Here is a 16579-nt window from a genome sequence, read left to right on the forward strand (position 1 = left end):
CGGGTTGTTGTGGGGGTGGCTACGGAAGAGTTGGAGCACAGTGGGACTTGACGTCTAACTTACTTGTTAAAGTGAACATGTAAAGGTATCAGTCACAAGAGATGGTGGTAAAGTGGCATGTGGTTTAGAAATGTCCATAGAGGTGCAAAGTGAAATGATGTGAAAGGTGTAATGTGAGATCAGAGGTCAGAGTGTGGGCTGCTGCTGTGTAGAGAAATATCAACTCTAATGTTCAGTTCCTTCACCAAATGTGCAAGGCAAGTTTGCACCAAAGTAAGGTTAGTACTTTTCTACAACATATACATATTGGGTTTATTAAGGTCAGATGAAAATATTATCACAATTTACATTTAGCATATACTTTTATCCAAAGCACATTACAAAAAATGGAAACAAACAAGGTACAATGTGACTAGGACATGCTAGTGCAGCAATATGACAGTGACGGTACTAGAGGGGGGGATCGATTTATCATGTCCAGTTGTTGTAGTGGAAGGAGAGGAGGTAGTCTCTGAAGAGCTGGGTCTTCACAAGGTTTTTTAGTCGGAACCGGTAGACGTTTTACCAACGGGGAACAATAGATGAGAAAAGTTGGATTGCCCTGAGTGTATGGGTGGCAGAGCTAGGCGTCATTCAGTTCTTCATAAGGTTTTTTGGTAGGAACTTAGGTGATCATCCAATGGATAATAACATATGTCTGTAACCGGAGTGTACTTTGTAGTCAGCATTAGTTATTTGAAATTAAAACTAGTCTCACATGCATGCTATTCATAATTTAAGCAGAATTAATTTTGTGGTGAGCATTTTTCAATTTGTGATCATTTCATTTCAATCACTAGATAAGATTAAACAACAGATGAATAAATCAAGTCAAAGAACATTTTCTTTAACAAGTTCCCAGCATCATCCTTTCAGTGCAGCCAGTGACTTCACCCTGGTGACATCTCTGGACAAATTGGACGAAAATGACCGGGTGCCATGCACGATGCACAGAAATGTTCTTTTTCAAAGGTCAAATACTAATGGACTGTGCAGCCTCAGGTGTGCCTGTGCTCCTTTAACACTGTAGTCTTTTATGTAACGCCACAAGTCATATCTCTTCACTGGGACTTTAAATTCATCATTCAATCTGGATGGATACAACTAAAATGCGGGCAACATGGTAACTGTATCTGATTTTGTATGGAAATTAATGAAGGATAAACTGTACATGATAGATTTATAAAACATGTTTTAATCGTTATCTGATCACGCTCTGGATATCATAACACTTATTTTGCAATGAGATGCAGTTCATGCTGGCACCTTCCAACCACCTGCTTGTACATCCTGCTTCATTATTTTGATCCTTTCATACCCGCTGAGCCAAAAAGAAAAGAGTTTCATTGTTATCCAGTAAACTGAGTGGAATAACAGTGTGTAAACTTGTTTTCCCCCCAAGCATTTTTCATGAGCCCAGTGTGTCAGTGATGACAGACCCGCAGTACTTTCTTCCTGTGCTGATTAGATAGCAACTTGCTCTCTCTCTGTTTCACTGAGTGTGAAATATACACAAAGGGGGAAGGCGCTTGTGAGATATCAAACACTCTGTAACCTGCAAAAAAATGACACAATAATACAAAGAATTTAAATGTAATGCTTCAACATCTGAGGCTCTAATTTGGATAAAAAACTGTAATTTGTAAGTTAAACTAAGTAACATAAACGTGTTGCTCTCTCTTTTTCATCTCACTTGAATTCTATAATTTTAGACCAGAATGAATAAACTATTCCCTCCTACACCTACCACTAAGAACTACTGTTCTGTAAAGACATACAATGCTAATAAATAAATAAAGAAAATAGGTGTAGATGTACACTCTTTAAAAACGTCACTGTGAGTTTTTACTTTGTGTCTTATAGGAGCAACGATACAATCACTTTTTCTAAAGTATCTCTTTTCTCAGTATATTTAGCGTCTCACTCTCAATGTACAAAAGCCTCTGCTATTTTCCCACCGCATCAGCATATATAATGCGGGTGCCACATGGGCAGCGATCAGAGATAGCATTACACACCCTCCGAGGCATTTCCTGTGGTGTTTCCTGCTTTCTTCATGACTTCATGTGCTAATGTCCATTAATCCTGTCAAACTCTCGACAGCTCTTTCTGTCTCAGGGTCTGATATCACAAAGGGTCTCTCTCTCTCTCCGTCTCTCACAGTTGTCGCTCTGAACTGAAAGCAGCAGACTGTGGGCTCCCAGCATTTCACAGCCGATGGTGGAGATAAGCTTTCCAATGTGTGTAGGTGTACACATGCCTGTGTGTGCACATACGACAGGAAAAACAGAGATCTGCTGTAGCTCAGACTTTGGGGAAAACGGTCACTGTACAAATGTACTAGCAAATGCTAATACAAAGGGATGAAATAAGGTTAAAGACATGGGGTTGTGAGCTAGGCACAGTGTCTGAACCAGCAGTTTTGTTGTGTCTGAAGGGCTTAATGAATACCTAACGTGCAGAGTTTCAGTCAAGTCAATCATGATTTTTATTATGGCTGCCCTCATCTTTCTTTGAGTTACAGCCTTTGTTTGCATAGTCTATTTTTGGCTTCTCATTTGTCATATTGGCCTTTGACACGACAAATACCAGACATCATTTATCTCTAGCGGGACACAATTCAGCAGCAGTCTTTGCCATGTCTCCTCCACAGTCTGCCGTAGATAAGGTTACCCTTTGCCATCTCGCCACACAGTTTTACACAATTCAGCTGAGTCACCCAATAATTTAGGGATCTAAACTCCAGAACCACGTCTATCTTTCATGGAAAACCAGCAGTTATTAATAATGGGTAATGACTACAGGGATTTAGATGTTGGCCCTGCAAAGTTCCATTTAAACAATAACTTGTGTTAACTGCATCTTCAATAAAACATGTAATATTCACGAGTATAAAGTTCAAGCTTTACAGTTGCACTTACTCATATCTGTGTTGGCAAAGATGAAACCAAGGACTCCTGTTCCAAATGTTTTTTATTTCATATTACGCATATCCCAGAGGTGGTCACACATCTGACAAAATGGTGCAATTGCTGTGTCTCAGTTTGGGTATTTCGATACTTACACTTGCTATTTTGAGTGTTTTCACACTGTCAGTGATGGCAAAATGCAGTCTACTGCGAGTATCCGGATGGTGCACTCATAATGGTCAAATAAATGAGCGTGGTATGACACTTCTTGCCCTCATAGGGTGCCATTTTGGCTATAGTTGATTTGAACAAGGAAGCTGCAATATACAAATGTAAGTTGTGCATATGTGTTATATTTATATATTGGCAGTCAAATGTTGGTGCTAATGCTCCACCCCTGGTACCCCTGCTGGTAAAATGTTGCCATTGTTCGGCAATTGTACTGCAATTTAGACACTCCCATGCCAAAATTAGCACATAGGAAGTACATAGCGTACACAGTCTACTACCTAGAAGTGTACTAATGGAAGTATCCAAAGTGACACGTCAGTTAAACTGTGACTGCTATGGTAGTGTACCAGCAGTGGTTTCTATTATATGATCAACAGAGTGTTCAACATCTATTTTTACAGGAGAAATTGGAGCAAGCGCCGTAAACAGTTTTCTTCAAAGACACTGGCTATGACTGGAAATGTAAAAAACACAACAACTCATGTAGACACATTATCAGACGTGCATAAACATCGTTAAACACAGGAAATATTTATTCTGGAGGAAGTCATTTTGTGTGTCCCACAGTCCGACTCATCTGAGATAAATGGCCGTTTTGAACAGTGCATGATTTGCGGATGTTGCAGCGTCTATAGGATACAACAGGGCTTTTAGGTGACAACCAAATGAAACAAATTTATTTTGTAAAGCCACAGCTGGATTCACCATCAAATGATAAACAGCAGCTGAACCAGATTTATATCCTTTTTAAACTTTAAGTCACCAGCTGTATATTTCCAGCAGTGGAAATTGTTTTCAGGCTTTCGTAAGTTCACGACCGCAACCTTCTTACTTGAACTCAAAACTATTTGGACTATGGGACTTCCAATTACCTGAAAATGGCCATGCATGCCTCTACATGTACGGGGAAAAACAGTTATTAGCAAACTATAATTTCTCTCACTGGAGGACTAGACACTGACATGTTGAGAGGACAGCATTGTTTGTCTGTTCAGCTGCTACCTGAGGGGAAATCCTTATCACTTTCAGGATTTCAGCGGGTTTCAGTTGACAATGAAGTCATCTTGCTGTGAGAAAGACGATATTGTATAGAAAGGCTCCGAGGCCGAGCCTATCCCCCGTAGGACAATCATTTAGGTCATGACCTCACCAGTGCCAAAGGTATTACTCACCAGTCCGCAGAAAGCATGAGACCTATAAATCACAATGTGAAGGATGTATTATTTTTACAATACAGTCCAGATAAAGAGATACGACACAACTGTGGCTAACACATCTTTACAGTGACATGTGGACGAAAGGAAGGAGGGGCAGCGATATGAGGAGTACAGGACTGTGCTGCTCATTCCCAGTGGGTTTCTCAGAATGACCCAATTTCCATTCAGTGATCACAGGCATGTACTGGCCCTACACTGTGTTTTTGTGCCCAAATGATAGGCTATTAATAGAGAAGGAAAGGGCTGAGTTTGGTTTCGGGTTTCCTTTACATTCTGTTTGCATGCAGGGAGGTGACTGGAATCAATTACTGGTAAAAGGGTAAAAAGGATTAACTGTTGTCCAAGGTGTTGCATTTAAAGCAACCTGATCTCTGCAGCGACACATTTCGAGATGCTTGATGTAGATTAAACCAACGTTTTTTACTTGGCCTGTATTTTATCTTCCAAGGGAGAACAAGCACACTGTTTCCAGACAGTAACACACAGTCATAGAAATTCCCGGAAAATGTCTGACATACAATATGTTTAAAGACATGACTCACATGATTTCAAAGGTATTCAAGGATTCATATGAACATCATCGCATAAAAGCCAAATATTTTGACCTAACTGTCTCATCTGATCTGTTGGCATTAAGACTGGAAGCAGTCTCTTTCCAGTTGCCAGGAATTCAGCTGAGACTCCAGGAAGTTACTACTCCCCCGCCACATAAGTCCCTCTTTACTGTTTTTACAGTTACGTTTTTGTATGGAGTAAACAAACGGCATATTAAGTGTTGGTTGTAGCTTCATATTTACTGTGAAGAGAGATCTCTCTCAGAAACAAAGCGAATAAATGTACTTCCCAAAACATCTATTTGTTCTCTTTAAATGATGTTCCTTATTTTCTAACCTGTGTTTTGTGTGATCAGAAAGAGGAAGTTGGTTGAATGTCAGTCTCCTTCCTCACAGTGTGAGGAAGATGGCAGGTGTCACTGTCTCATCTGACAATGGGAAGAGAGAGAATAATGATGTGATGTGAGTCAATAAAGATCATACCTAGAAATGTACTTTGGATTTTATTGCTCATATGTCTCTATTATACTTTAAGCCTCTATGAAGAGGTTACATAAACAGAAAGTTGCACAGGATGTTTCCTAAGAGGTCAAACCTGAGACCTGACCTACACGAAAACAATCTGACCCCCAACTACTGTCTGTAAATCCTACAACCACCTGCAGGGACTGAGATTGCCTCAAGCCAACGGCTGGAGAGAACGGTAAACTGTGAAGCTGAAAAGCATAAAACAACTTGTTATAGGCCCAAGTGTAGAGACAAACACATAACACACAGAAGCACCATATTTATAGAGAAGTTTGACTGGTTAATTCAGCTCAAATCTTCTACAGATCAAGGAGATTTAAAAGTACATGCACCATACATAGGCTTTGTTTGCTCTGTCACCTCTGTGTTTAGACTTGTTTTTCCACAAACTTAGGGGTCTTGCAGTCTTTATGGGAATAACTATATGTATGGTAAACTAAATAAACTATTGTAAAACGTCTGTGGACCACAGGCCGAAGTCGGAACCAGGTTTCTGCAGCTACTTATTTATTATTTCAGTATTTTACTTATCCATCTTGTATATTGTGATCTGCTGTACCAATATTTATCTTATATCTTATCTTATCTTAAAACATCTTAAAATATTGTACCCAACTGAATTTACCAGATAGAAGAATAAAAAAAACCTGTACATTAGTGCATATGTTTATGTTGCAGTTTATACATAGTATTTAAAGATAAGCACCATATCAATAAACACAAGTAAGTGTAGTAATATTACAAACTGACATACTGAATATTAATTTTCAGTATATTATCAGTATATATCTTTATTATTCTTTATTTTTCGTGTGCATCTAATTATTTATTATTATTATTTATTTATTTATTTATTTATTTATTCTCTCTTATTAATCTGGTCCCATAGAAATAGAAGTAGTGCCTGTAATAACCTTAAACGTGAATTTTAATATTATAAATATATTGTATTTTTGGATTATGAACTTGTTTTTATTTAGTAACTCTGGACCACTGATCTGCATCAGGTCTGCAGCCTTCACTCTCACCAGGTGAGCCGGTACATCAGTGTTTGATGATGACGTAAAGCAACAGGAACTTGTGTGATTGAGGTTTTACCAGCGGACAAACGAGGACACCGTGTTCGAGCTGGCAAACTTGCCAAGTGGGTCAACTTGAAAGCAGTTAAGTGAAGTTAAAAACCGCTTTTAATGAGGAACGACTTGCAGCAGCAGCAGCAGCAGCAGCAGGGAACCGAGGATTTGTTCATGCGAAGACATCTTCAGAGAAAAACAGTTAAGTGTAAATGGTTTAATATCGAGCGCTTCTTCTCTGTGTGTGATGCATTGGTGCACAGACAGTAGTGATCTGTAGGAACAGGTGTGCGTGTTGTGTTGCTCAGGTGCGGCGCGTGTGAACAGCCTGCAGGCCAGGCTGCTGTCTTGGATCAGAGAGATAAATGCTGACAGATGAATACTGATGGCAGATAACAGAGGTGGAACAGGTTGCACAAGAGAAAAAAGACCAGTGATTGATTGATTGATGTGTGTGACTGTCAGAGAGAACACTAACAGTTTTGATCCTGTGATGAGACAGGATGAACTCTTGACACTGACCTTTTTTTTTATTTTTTTATTTTTAAAAGGATCTTATATAACTGGAGCATCATCTTGGAAAAAGAACAGTCCTGCCAGAGATTGATGTTGTTCTCTGGACAGCCTGTGCAAACTGACAGTTCAAATCAACCATTGATGATTTTTTTTTTATACTTCAGGCTGTTATGAAACAGCAACAGATGGAAGATGGGGGTGGAAGTGCACAGTTTTTTGACATTCACAGGTGACTTTCACACTGAATCACTCCAGTCTTCCTAAGTGATGATTAATGCTGAATAAACTACATGTTAAGTTTTGCATCTGTGATTGACGTCAGCTCCTGCTGTTGCATAATGAATTAATGGAAAAAAAAGTTTGACATTCTCAGAAATAAGGTAATGCACTTCAAAAAAGATCGATGCCACTCTCATATCTGTGTATCAGTATATGAAGCCAGTTGGCATTAAGACTGGAAACAGTCTTCTTGCAGTCTTCCAGTTGCCAGGAAACCAGCTGAGACTCCAGGAAGTTACTACTCCCCGCCATATAACTCCCTCTGTAAAACGGTGAGATACTGGTTTTACGGTTACGTTTTTGTATGAAGTAAACAAACGACATATTAAGTGTTAATTGGTGAGCTGCAGAAGTGCTGGAAGGAGGACTCCGATTCCCTGTTTCGAGTCTTCATGCCAAGCTAAGATGGTTGTAGCTTCATATTTATCGTGAAGAGAGATCTCTCTCTGAAACAAAGCGAATAAATGTACTTCCCAAAACATCTATTTGTTCCTTTTAAATGATGTTCCTTATTTTCTAACCTGTGTTTTGCGTGATCAGAAAGAGGAAGTTGGTTGAATGTCAATCTCCTTCCTCACCGTTTGAGGAAGATGGCAGGTGTTCTTCCTACTTCTAAATCTCGTGAGAACGTAATCTGAGATTGGACGACCTTCAACCCTCCCCCTGAGTGCCACCCTGTAAAGTTAAACCCGGGCCCTCTCTCATGTCCTGTCAGTAGTTTGGTCCTTGTGATTTACAGTCTTCCGCTTGTCTTCTAATGACACTGTGACCCTGGGTTTATATAGCATGTGGCTGTAGGCTTTTTAACCATGCAAGCAGAAGGGCTCTAAGGATAGCAACGTTGGTCTGTTCGGTCAGTCAGTCCACACTTTGATCCAGATTGAAATACCTCAACAACTGTTGGATAGATTGCCTGCAAATTTCCATGGCAATCCATCCAATAGTTTGCAGGCATTCATGGTCCCCAGGGGGTTGAATAATAATGACTTTTGTGATCCCTATACTTTCCCTCAAGTGTCACCTTAAAGTCTATGTTTGTGGTTTGGAGTGAAATGCGTCAACAACTATTGGCGGGTCACCTGGAAATTTCATTCACACATTCATGCCCCCCTTCAGGATGAATTGTAATAACTTTGATTGCTTAACTGGCACCATCATGAGATCAAAAATGTAATTTGTCCACTGACCTCACAGTGTGTTTATTGATAAGAGCAAATGTAGCACCAGGTACAGCCACTATCAGGGCTGTCAACTCTTTGTCTTGTTTGAAATCAAAGAGGTATGTCAGAAATTGCATTTTAACAACCTTAATTTTAGTGTTTAAACCTGTGAGAAATTATTTTTGTGGACACTGAAGGGCAGTGGAAAACAAGTTGTGGTCTGCTGCATGGTGTGCAGTGGTTTTTAAGAGCTTTTCTGCTGTAAAGAACTGCCTGCTGAAGCTGAAACAACCCATAGAGTGGTGAGAGTGAATCAAAACTGTACTTTTATTAGGCCAGACAGTTAAACATTGAGCTAAAACTTGCTACAAAGCTCTGTAAAGCCAAGGGGAGATGCAGTTTCAGGTGATAAATCTCCGTAGGTTCATACAGGAGCCACACGTTTTACGTTATAGCTGCGTTAAATCTCTGATTGTTGTAATTGGTTAGAAGCACAGGGGTCATCTTTCTTTGTATTTAGGATATTGATTGTGTGGAAACTCAGAGGTGACAGATGTCATTGTCTTGTCATTGTGTATCGTTCCCTCAAATCGTCACAGTGCCCGTCTTTGTCACATGGAAACAAACCTGTCATAGTGACGGCTGGTCAAGTTTATGATGAGCTGCAGCTGTCAGGTAGCTTTCTCTGTCTCTGTGTCTCCTGATTGATGTTTTTACTGGAAGTCTTTCAGACGGATGGCTCCACAGGATGTCTTTGGTCCCGCGGTATATCACGTTTCTCCTCCTTGAAGATTATCTTATATCACTCCACGACCTGCCCTATTTATATTGAGGTCCAGGTGGTGTGTGCAAATGTACAGCACTGGTGCGTTTGATGGCAGTGGTTTGTGTGTCTCTCTGCCTGTGTTTAATGATTGTATACCTGCTCTCCCGATGTCCAGTGCGAACCAACACTTTTATCTCTGCCCTGCATAAACCAGTTCCAGATTGCATGTGGAGTTCAAAAGCGCTGCAGGCGAACAAGACCCAACTGTTCTTCCATAGGAGGCATGATGCATATCTTTGGCATATTTGATGACTAGAGCAGTTACAGTTTCTGGGAGAGTGCTATAACAACAGATTGGAAGGAGACTTCATGAGAAAATAATGAATGGTTGGATTTATTCTGAGAGACAAACCGGATTTTCTCTATTGTTTCCATATCAGCTCTTTTCCGTTTCAGTCCAGGGCAGCCTGCATCGTAGTAGCTATATCAAGGCATTTTGACGATGGGATTTGCTGAATCTCCATTTTCTATACAGAGCTACCTATTGTTAGTGTTTTGAAATCCTCCCTGATAAACTGTCGGCGTTGAGAGACGTGATATATCCCCCCCCCTGGTTTCCTAATCTACGCTCCAGGCTGGAGCTGAGCTCTCTCTGCCTGCAGGAGGAGGAGGAGGAGGGCAGTGAGTCTTTGTGCGGGGGGTCACGATCTTTCACCTGCTGCTGGCAGTCCTCCCTGCTGGGAGGTCGCATGTAGGAGCTGAGGCGTGAAGGAGTCGACAAGAGAGGAAGGAGCAAAGAAGGATAGGAGAGAATGGCAGAGGCAGAAGATAGTAGAAACAGATACTTTAATTATTCCTGCAGTGTTTTACCTTCAACACTTTGGGAAGTTGAGCCCAAAACAATGACGACTTGAAGTAGAATTCATGGCACTAGACTGTGCCTGATAAAATGACCAGTGAGGACATGGACTGGATGTCAACAATGCTGTGATACTAGTAAGATGAGCAGAAATGAGACGTTCTTGCAGTTTGTCATCACCCAACTTTGTTTCAGTCAGACGACCCTGGTTTCAGCTGCACGGCTAAAACGACCTTTCCTGCTTGTCATACAGGAAAAGGAAGTGAGCCGTGCTAACAAGCAGGTCATCCAGCTTTAAATTTAGCTTCTCCATAGATGCATATAGGGCGCACGCACTCCTTCACAAAATCCCTGCATTGTGCGAGGCATGAAAGTTTCGCTCTACAGAGAATGTTGTTAACCTTTAACGAAAAAAAGTGTGCCTTAAGCCGTAGCACTACCCTCTAATTAAAAGCTTTTCGCCTGGAGATATAAGCTCTTAAGACAAGTGCCGCACCTCTATCTGAGAATAAAACACCTGTCATTTACTCGCTCCTTGCCGTGAGTGGAGATGCAAACAATACAGACGATCTGGGCCCGACATGCAAAGCATGCCCTTTCACATGCAAAGCTGTGTGGCAGACACCGAAGAGTCAGACAGCCATCAGACATAAATGTCTTAGTAAAGATGAGGTCACACATTGTTGCAGTGTTTTTAGTTAAACACACGCTTTTGGTCAGCATACAAGATGGTAAGTAGGTATGCATGTATGGTTTTGATAATCTCTTCATACGTTTTAATAATGCCGCCCTGTTGCCGTGAAGAATTACCTTGCCCTGCTGCTTCCTGTTATAATTTCCAGATTTCATGGATTGCTGTCGCTTTTGTCTGTGTGTGTGTGTGTGTGCATGTCAGAGGACAAAAGGTTGACGAATACAGCCATGTGTTTCCTGTTATACTCAGGTGTGCATGTGCGTACGTGCACGTTTGTGGTTTGCTTGTGTGTCTCCAGGTCCAGCCCATGTTTCCGTGGCCCAGACTGGAGCAGCAGACGGACATGCAGAGACCTGCTCCGTGCTGCACAGGGATATTTTTGGACTGTTGTGTTACTGTGAGACAGGCTGTTGGAGTGACTTCCTTTTCAAAACCAAATGATTCTTTTCCTGGTCTTTGAGGCTGGATTTGTCTATTTGTCTATATCCAGCACCAGACTGCTAACTTTCTATTCATAGTGTCTGTTTATATATGCAGCATTAGAGCTGTGCAAGCTAACAGTGATAAAATAACCATCTGGTTATAACCAACACCTGCAAGCAAACAGTTCACTGCAGGCTGAGATTAGAGGATGAAATATTCTGTATCATCGAAAATAAGACTGTCCTCTGTCAAGGCTTGATCTAGATGTAAAACTGACCTCCTTACCTTGGGGCTAAATACAGATAACCTACATAGGGAACCTTGACCTGATCTCTACAGAGTACAGACACGCACAGAATCATCAAATGAACTGTTTATTCACCATGAACTGAAGTGGGATGCAGAAGATTAGTGTGCATGTAGATTGAATGTTTTTCAAGGATTTCCACAGTTTGGTTTCAGGCTGATTCTGCATAAAAATGTCCCCTAAAATGTAAATCATCCTATTACATCTTACCCTTGAGATACCTTAGATATGAACGAGTTTTGTTTCCATGGTAAGAATCTTGACAGCACCACTGTGAACCCAACAAACTCTGCTTTATCGCCAAAACATTAGTCCCACAAAGTAGAGGCAAATATCTTAAGCACAATTTCCGCAGTCTCTTAACGCATTTCCTGCCGTCACCATCCTGTTTTGGTATTTACCATTTTAAAATAACCTTTAAAAGTCTGTTTTTGATCTTTGTGTTGACAGAATCTTTATTTTTCACAGTGGTCACGTTGCATTGTTTTCCATTACTGCCACACATGTCACTGAATTTTCTCAGTTAAATGTCATTTCATCTGTACTTTCGTCTATGTATTTCCTGTTGGAATGAACAGAGGCTGTTTGTTTCTCTTTTTGTTCATATGTAGAAGAAATTATATATTAAAAAAAGACTCTTAAGTCCCCTCAAACAGTGTAAATGTGGACAGCTTTCATGCAGCTGATGGTTGCATTTAAGTTTGATGTCATATTCAGGCTCAGTGCAAAAATGACTTGGGTCATCTCAGGTTTTTAGGTCTGTGCTTGTATATTTGTGTCTGTCAGAGTGTGTGTGTGTGTGTGTCTGCTTCGAATCAGTGAAAATGACTCAGATGAGACATTTGGATTACTGAGGGCACAATGTGCTTGACCTGAGCTGTCAGAGGAGCCCATATGAAACCTGCTGATTTGACACATGCCTGTTCCTCACACCCATACACGCTTCATGCACCTACTTCACATGTGAAATGAAGCGTGTGTGGGCATATTAGTGCATATGCTCTGTATGTCACAACTCACCCCGTGCATCTGATAACACACACGGGCGTCTGTATTTGTTCAGCAGGGTGAAGCATTCCAGCAGACATACCTATAGGCTGTGATTTAAGTGCATGTGTGTTCTCCAGCTTATTCTATACTACTAACCACTACTTAAAGTACTTTAGAGATCTGCTGTAAAAACATGTTTCACCTAATTACAAGGTCTGTGACGAGGAGAGGGAAAGTTTGGCCCACCGTCTTAAACATTTAAAATGTTAACCTTAGAAAATATTTTAATGTATGCTTTTAGAAAAGATTTAATACCCACCTGGTTGAACATAACTGTTCTTAAGCAAAGGATTACCAAGATTGCAGAGCTACTTGGAATTAGATTAGTTTAAGTGCTCCTCTGCAAAGATTTATATTTGTATAAATTACAATCCCTCACTCAAGCATGTAATGCAGTGTCAGAATGTACAAAGCCTTTAATGTAATATCGGCATTGTATTTGTGTTTTCTTGTACATTCCTCCAATATATTTAATGTTTTTTTTTTATGTTTTAACATCCAAACATCATTTAGTACTTTAATATTCTGCCCTTAAAGGGTTAACTTAACAAATCTGTTTAAAGGTGTACTACAACATGACGGAATGATTTGCAAATCTAACCTATATTCAATTGACAACAATACAAAGACAAGATATTCAATGTTTAAACTGATAAACTTTATTGTCTTGTGTAAATAAACACCCATTTTTGAATTTGATGCCTGCCAAAAAAAATAAAAAAGTCTTTTGTTGCTATAGAGCAAGCTGTGTGAAGACAGATAAATTGCCTCGAGTGGTATCACTTGAGTTGGCGTCAGTTGGAGCTACAATTTTGAAAGTAATAAAATATCTAGAGGTGTGGAGTTAGATGCTCCTCATATCTGCTTGAGGCTACATTTGTTGCTACTAGAATAAAACACAGACAGTATCTTTGGTTCTGTGGTGTCGATTCTGCTACATTTTGTCTTTTTAAAACTGTCCACCGTGAGTCGAGTGTTATAAGGATGCGATGCGAAATTGATCGAGTACTCACTGTCGTGCTAAATGCACAAATCGGTGAATCTGAACATTGTGAGAAAAATTTATGGTTTTAAAGTTTTAGACCAACAACAACAGCTTGAGCACTGAAAAGTGTTTGCCCGTGCACTTGTCTCTCTCAGCTCCTTGCAGGTTGTAGCCGTGTAAACCAAAGGCCAATAGGTTGGAGGTCAGGGGCAGGGTGAGACTGAAATACTCCTGCTCTGAAAGCAACTGGCTAATTCCAGATAGTATGAAAGGAATCCTAATAGTAGTGGCTATATAAGGGAGTGTAGGTCGGGTGACCCACTCACTCACTTATTGTACAGTGTCTGCAGACGCTCTCGCTGCCCACTAAAGGTCTGTAAACATTATGAAGGCCTGAATGTGGTGTCTTGTATGTCTCAACTGCTGTCAGAGGTCCAGTCTGCACGCAGCATACAATGGAGAGTTAATTCTATATAATAAGGGCATGCAAACATACAGTACCTGCTTATCAAGTGGCTAAATGTGGCACTTTGTCCTTTCGTTGTTTGTGTGTGTAGTTATCTGTGTGTACCCTTTTGTCTGCCTACACTGCTGGTGGTTCAGGGTTTATTTTATCTATCTATAAAATTGTGGACATTACAGTGTTTCCATTTTGATCAACCAAAACTCATTATGGGCATTATTTATCACAGGAAGTAATAAAACTCTGCTGCCTGTCTTGGCCAACACTCCCTTGCAATATGGTCTTCTTCATGGAGATATGAAGAAGACCACATTGTATATTACTGGATGCAGTTTGTCTCTCTAAGAAAAGTCATTGTAACACAATAGCTGTTCTCCTTGCGCAATAAAGCCATTTAAAGGCAACTTCCCAAGCTCCATATTGAGCAGTGACCCTCATGGGGCTTTTCTTGACTCACTTTATCATGTTGATTACCATGTTATAGTCCTGTAAGGATTCATCGGATGTTTCCAACTACGTGGGGGAAAAGAGAATGCCAGGATGGGTCAGGGGTCACCAGCTCACCAGAGCCAAAGAATGTCCCATGACGAGTGACATGTTTATGCCAGTCGGGCGGATTCCTTGCTAAGTTTATCAGGTTGGTGAACTCTGAAGTGGGAAACTATGGAGTTGAATGTTGTGGTTGCTCCCTCAGGCCCAGATTGATAGTGGGAATCTGTGGGTGTAAAGTGTGAGGTTTGTAAGAGTGACCCCATGAGATTGGTGCGTTGTCCCTTAAGTCTTAGTTGGCAATCACATGATGATTTGTTCATGGAGTCCTCATTTTTCATATATTTTCATGCACAATGTCACGTGAGCTCTATCCATACTGTGATTTATTATTTTTAAATTATAAATATAATTCATGAATTCGCCTTGTGTTCCCTGTCTTCTAGGGTCAGACAGGCACTGCTTCACCTTAAACCTGAGATGTCACCAGGTATAAATAAGACAGATTAAAGTCTGATGACTGAAGATGAAACTATGGGAGTGACAAAGGGGATTTTGTTGGAGAGATTATCCTTTCTGTTTCATTGACTCATAACAACAACAAATGTCAGTTTGGGTGTAACATGTCCCGCTAATTATATTTCCCAGTAGCAAGTGATGCAACATTATTTGTTTAGTTTTGTTTTGCGTTTTAGACATCAGAAGAAAGTTTTCTTGATTTTCCGATGATGCATTTAGGAGAAGTAACGTGACTACTTATTGATTGTAACAGTTTTAAAATGGGTACAAAAAGAACTATGATGAATCCAACATAATTAACAACCCATCTGTTGTTCATGGAGCTGCTCATGATTCAGCTCATGTGGGAAAAAGTTTTTCACATCCTCTGCACCTTTTTCAACAATTTGAATACCAGAATTGAAGTCTGAACACCGAGTGGTGTTCCACTTAGGTCTACTAAAATAATGAGGCCACCAGAAACTTGTAGGTTGAACCAGAATGTGAATGTGTGCCATTGTTGGCCTCAGTGCCTCCCTCCCTCCTTCCCAGTGTACTCCCCAAGGCTCCGTATATGTGGCTGGCTTCTTTCCTTCTTGATTTTGTTATGTCTACAGTCCCCCCCAAATACACTGCGCTATTTCTGGCATCCATTCATTTGAATGTACATTTGAACGCTGCTGCTGCTGGGTGAAAGAGGCATAGGGCAAGAGAAGAAGAGTGAAAGAGGGTAAGCGAGGCTGAGAGGCAGGCAGGCTGTTAAATTCTTAGAAAAATAAAAAATAAAAGGCCACGCTGAGGAAGTTGGCGAATTGCAATTAACAAACTTTTTTAGCTTGTGTATTAAAATAGAGACTAACCAGCTTGCCTTATGCGTTCAAGAATACCCCAAATAAATGTTGTTTTGAGCCTCCAGTTGCAAATGTTTTCCACTCTTTTTATTTGCTGACTGGTGTTTTATGGCTGCAGGCTGAGTGGATTGAGCAGCTGTATTTGGATGTCGCCAAGGGGGATGTACCAACTCAAACATCAGGCGTGTGACCTGTGGGTCAGACCAACTGTTCGTGCAGGAGGAGGTGTATGAAGTGTGTTTTTGCTGTTGTACCACCTAGCTGGCATGCTTGTACTACAGGTTTGTTTCTTAGAAACAGTCAGGTAACCAACAGCAGGCTGTAAAATGTATTAGGTCAGTGGCAATGAGGATATATTCTTTTATTACTTGGTAATATTTAAAGCAATAAAACAAGGAGGATAATGGCATAATTTATTAGGTAACCTATTGCCTGGAACACCAACATGTATCTTCGACCTGCAATTAAATTAATGAATGTGTCATTTAGTTTGATAAATATTTAAACAAAGATAAATGAATGAAAATGAAAGTTGGTAGTGAGGATAATAATGGCAAATTGCTGCAGGGATGTTCCCAGTGTGTATGCTGCTGGGAGTGTGTTTATTTGTGCAGAGCACAACTGCTTTGATACAATCAGAAAATAATTTTCTCTCAACACGGCGCTCCCTCGCTCCCATCTACTGTCT

The 16579-nt window shown here is 40.4% G+C and overlaps 1 protein-coding gene across 2 annotated transcripts in view; it reads left to right on the forward strand.

Annotated features, from left to right (window-relative positions):
• LOC104922557 (pleckstrin homology domain-containing family G member 1) overlaps positions 1-16579 on the forward strand; it is a 71056-nt gene that overhangs the window by 2677 nt on the left and 51800 nt on the right. Inside the window, exon 1 of one of the 2 annotated variants that reach the window (XM_027284100.1) lies at positions 6579-6752. The exons of the other annotated variant lie outside the window; for it this stretch is intronic. The gene's annotated coding sequence lies outside the window, so the exon portion shown is untranslated. Of the gene's footprint in view, positions 1-6578; positions 6753-16579 lie in introns of those variants that run through there. 2 annotated transcript variants of the gene reach the window in all.

The sequence above is a fragment of the Larimichthys crocea genome, chromosome XI, assembly GCF_000972845.2.
Source record: "Larimichthys crocea isolate SSNF chromosome XI, L_crocea_2.0, whole genome shotgun sequence".
Classification (NCBI taxonomy): domain Eukaryota; kingdom Metazoa; phylum Chordata; class Actinopteri; family Sciaenidae; genus Larimichthys; species Larimichthys crocea.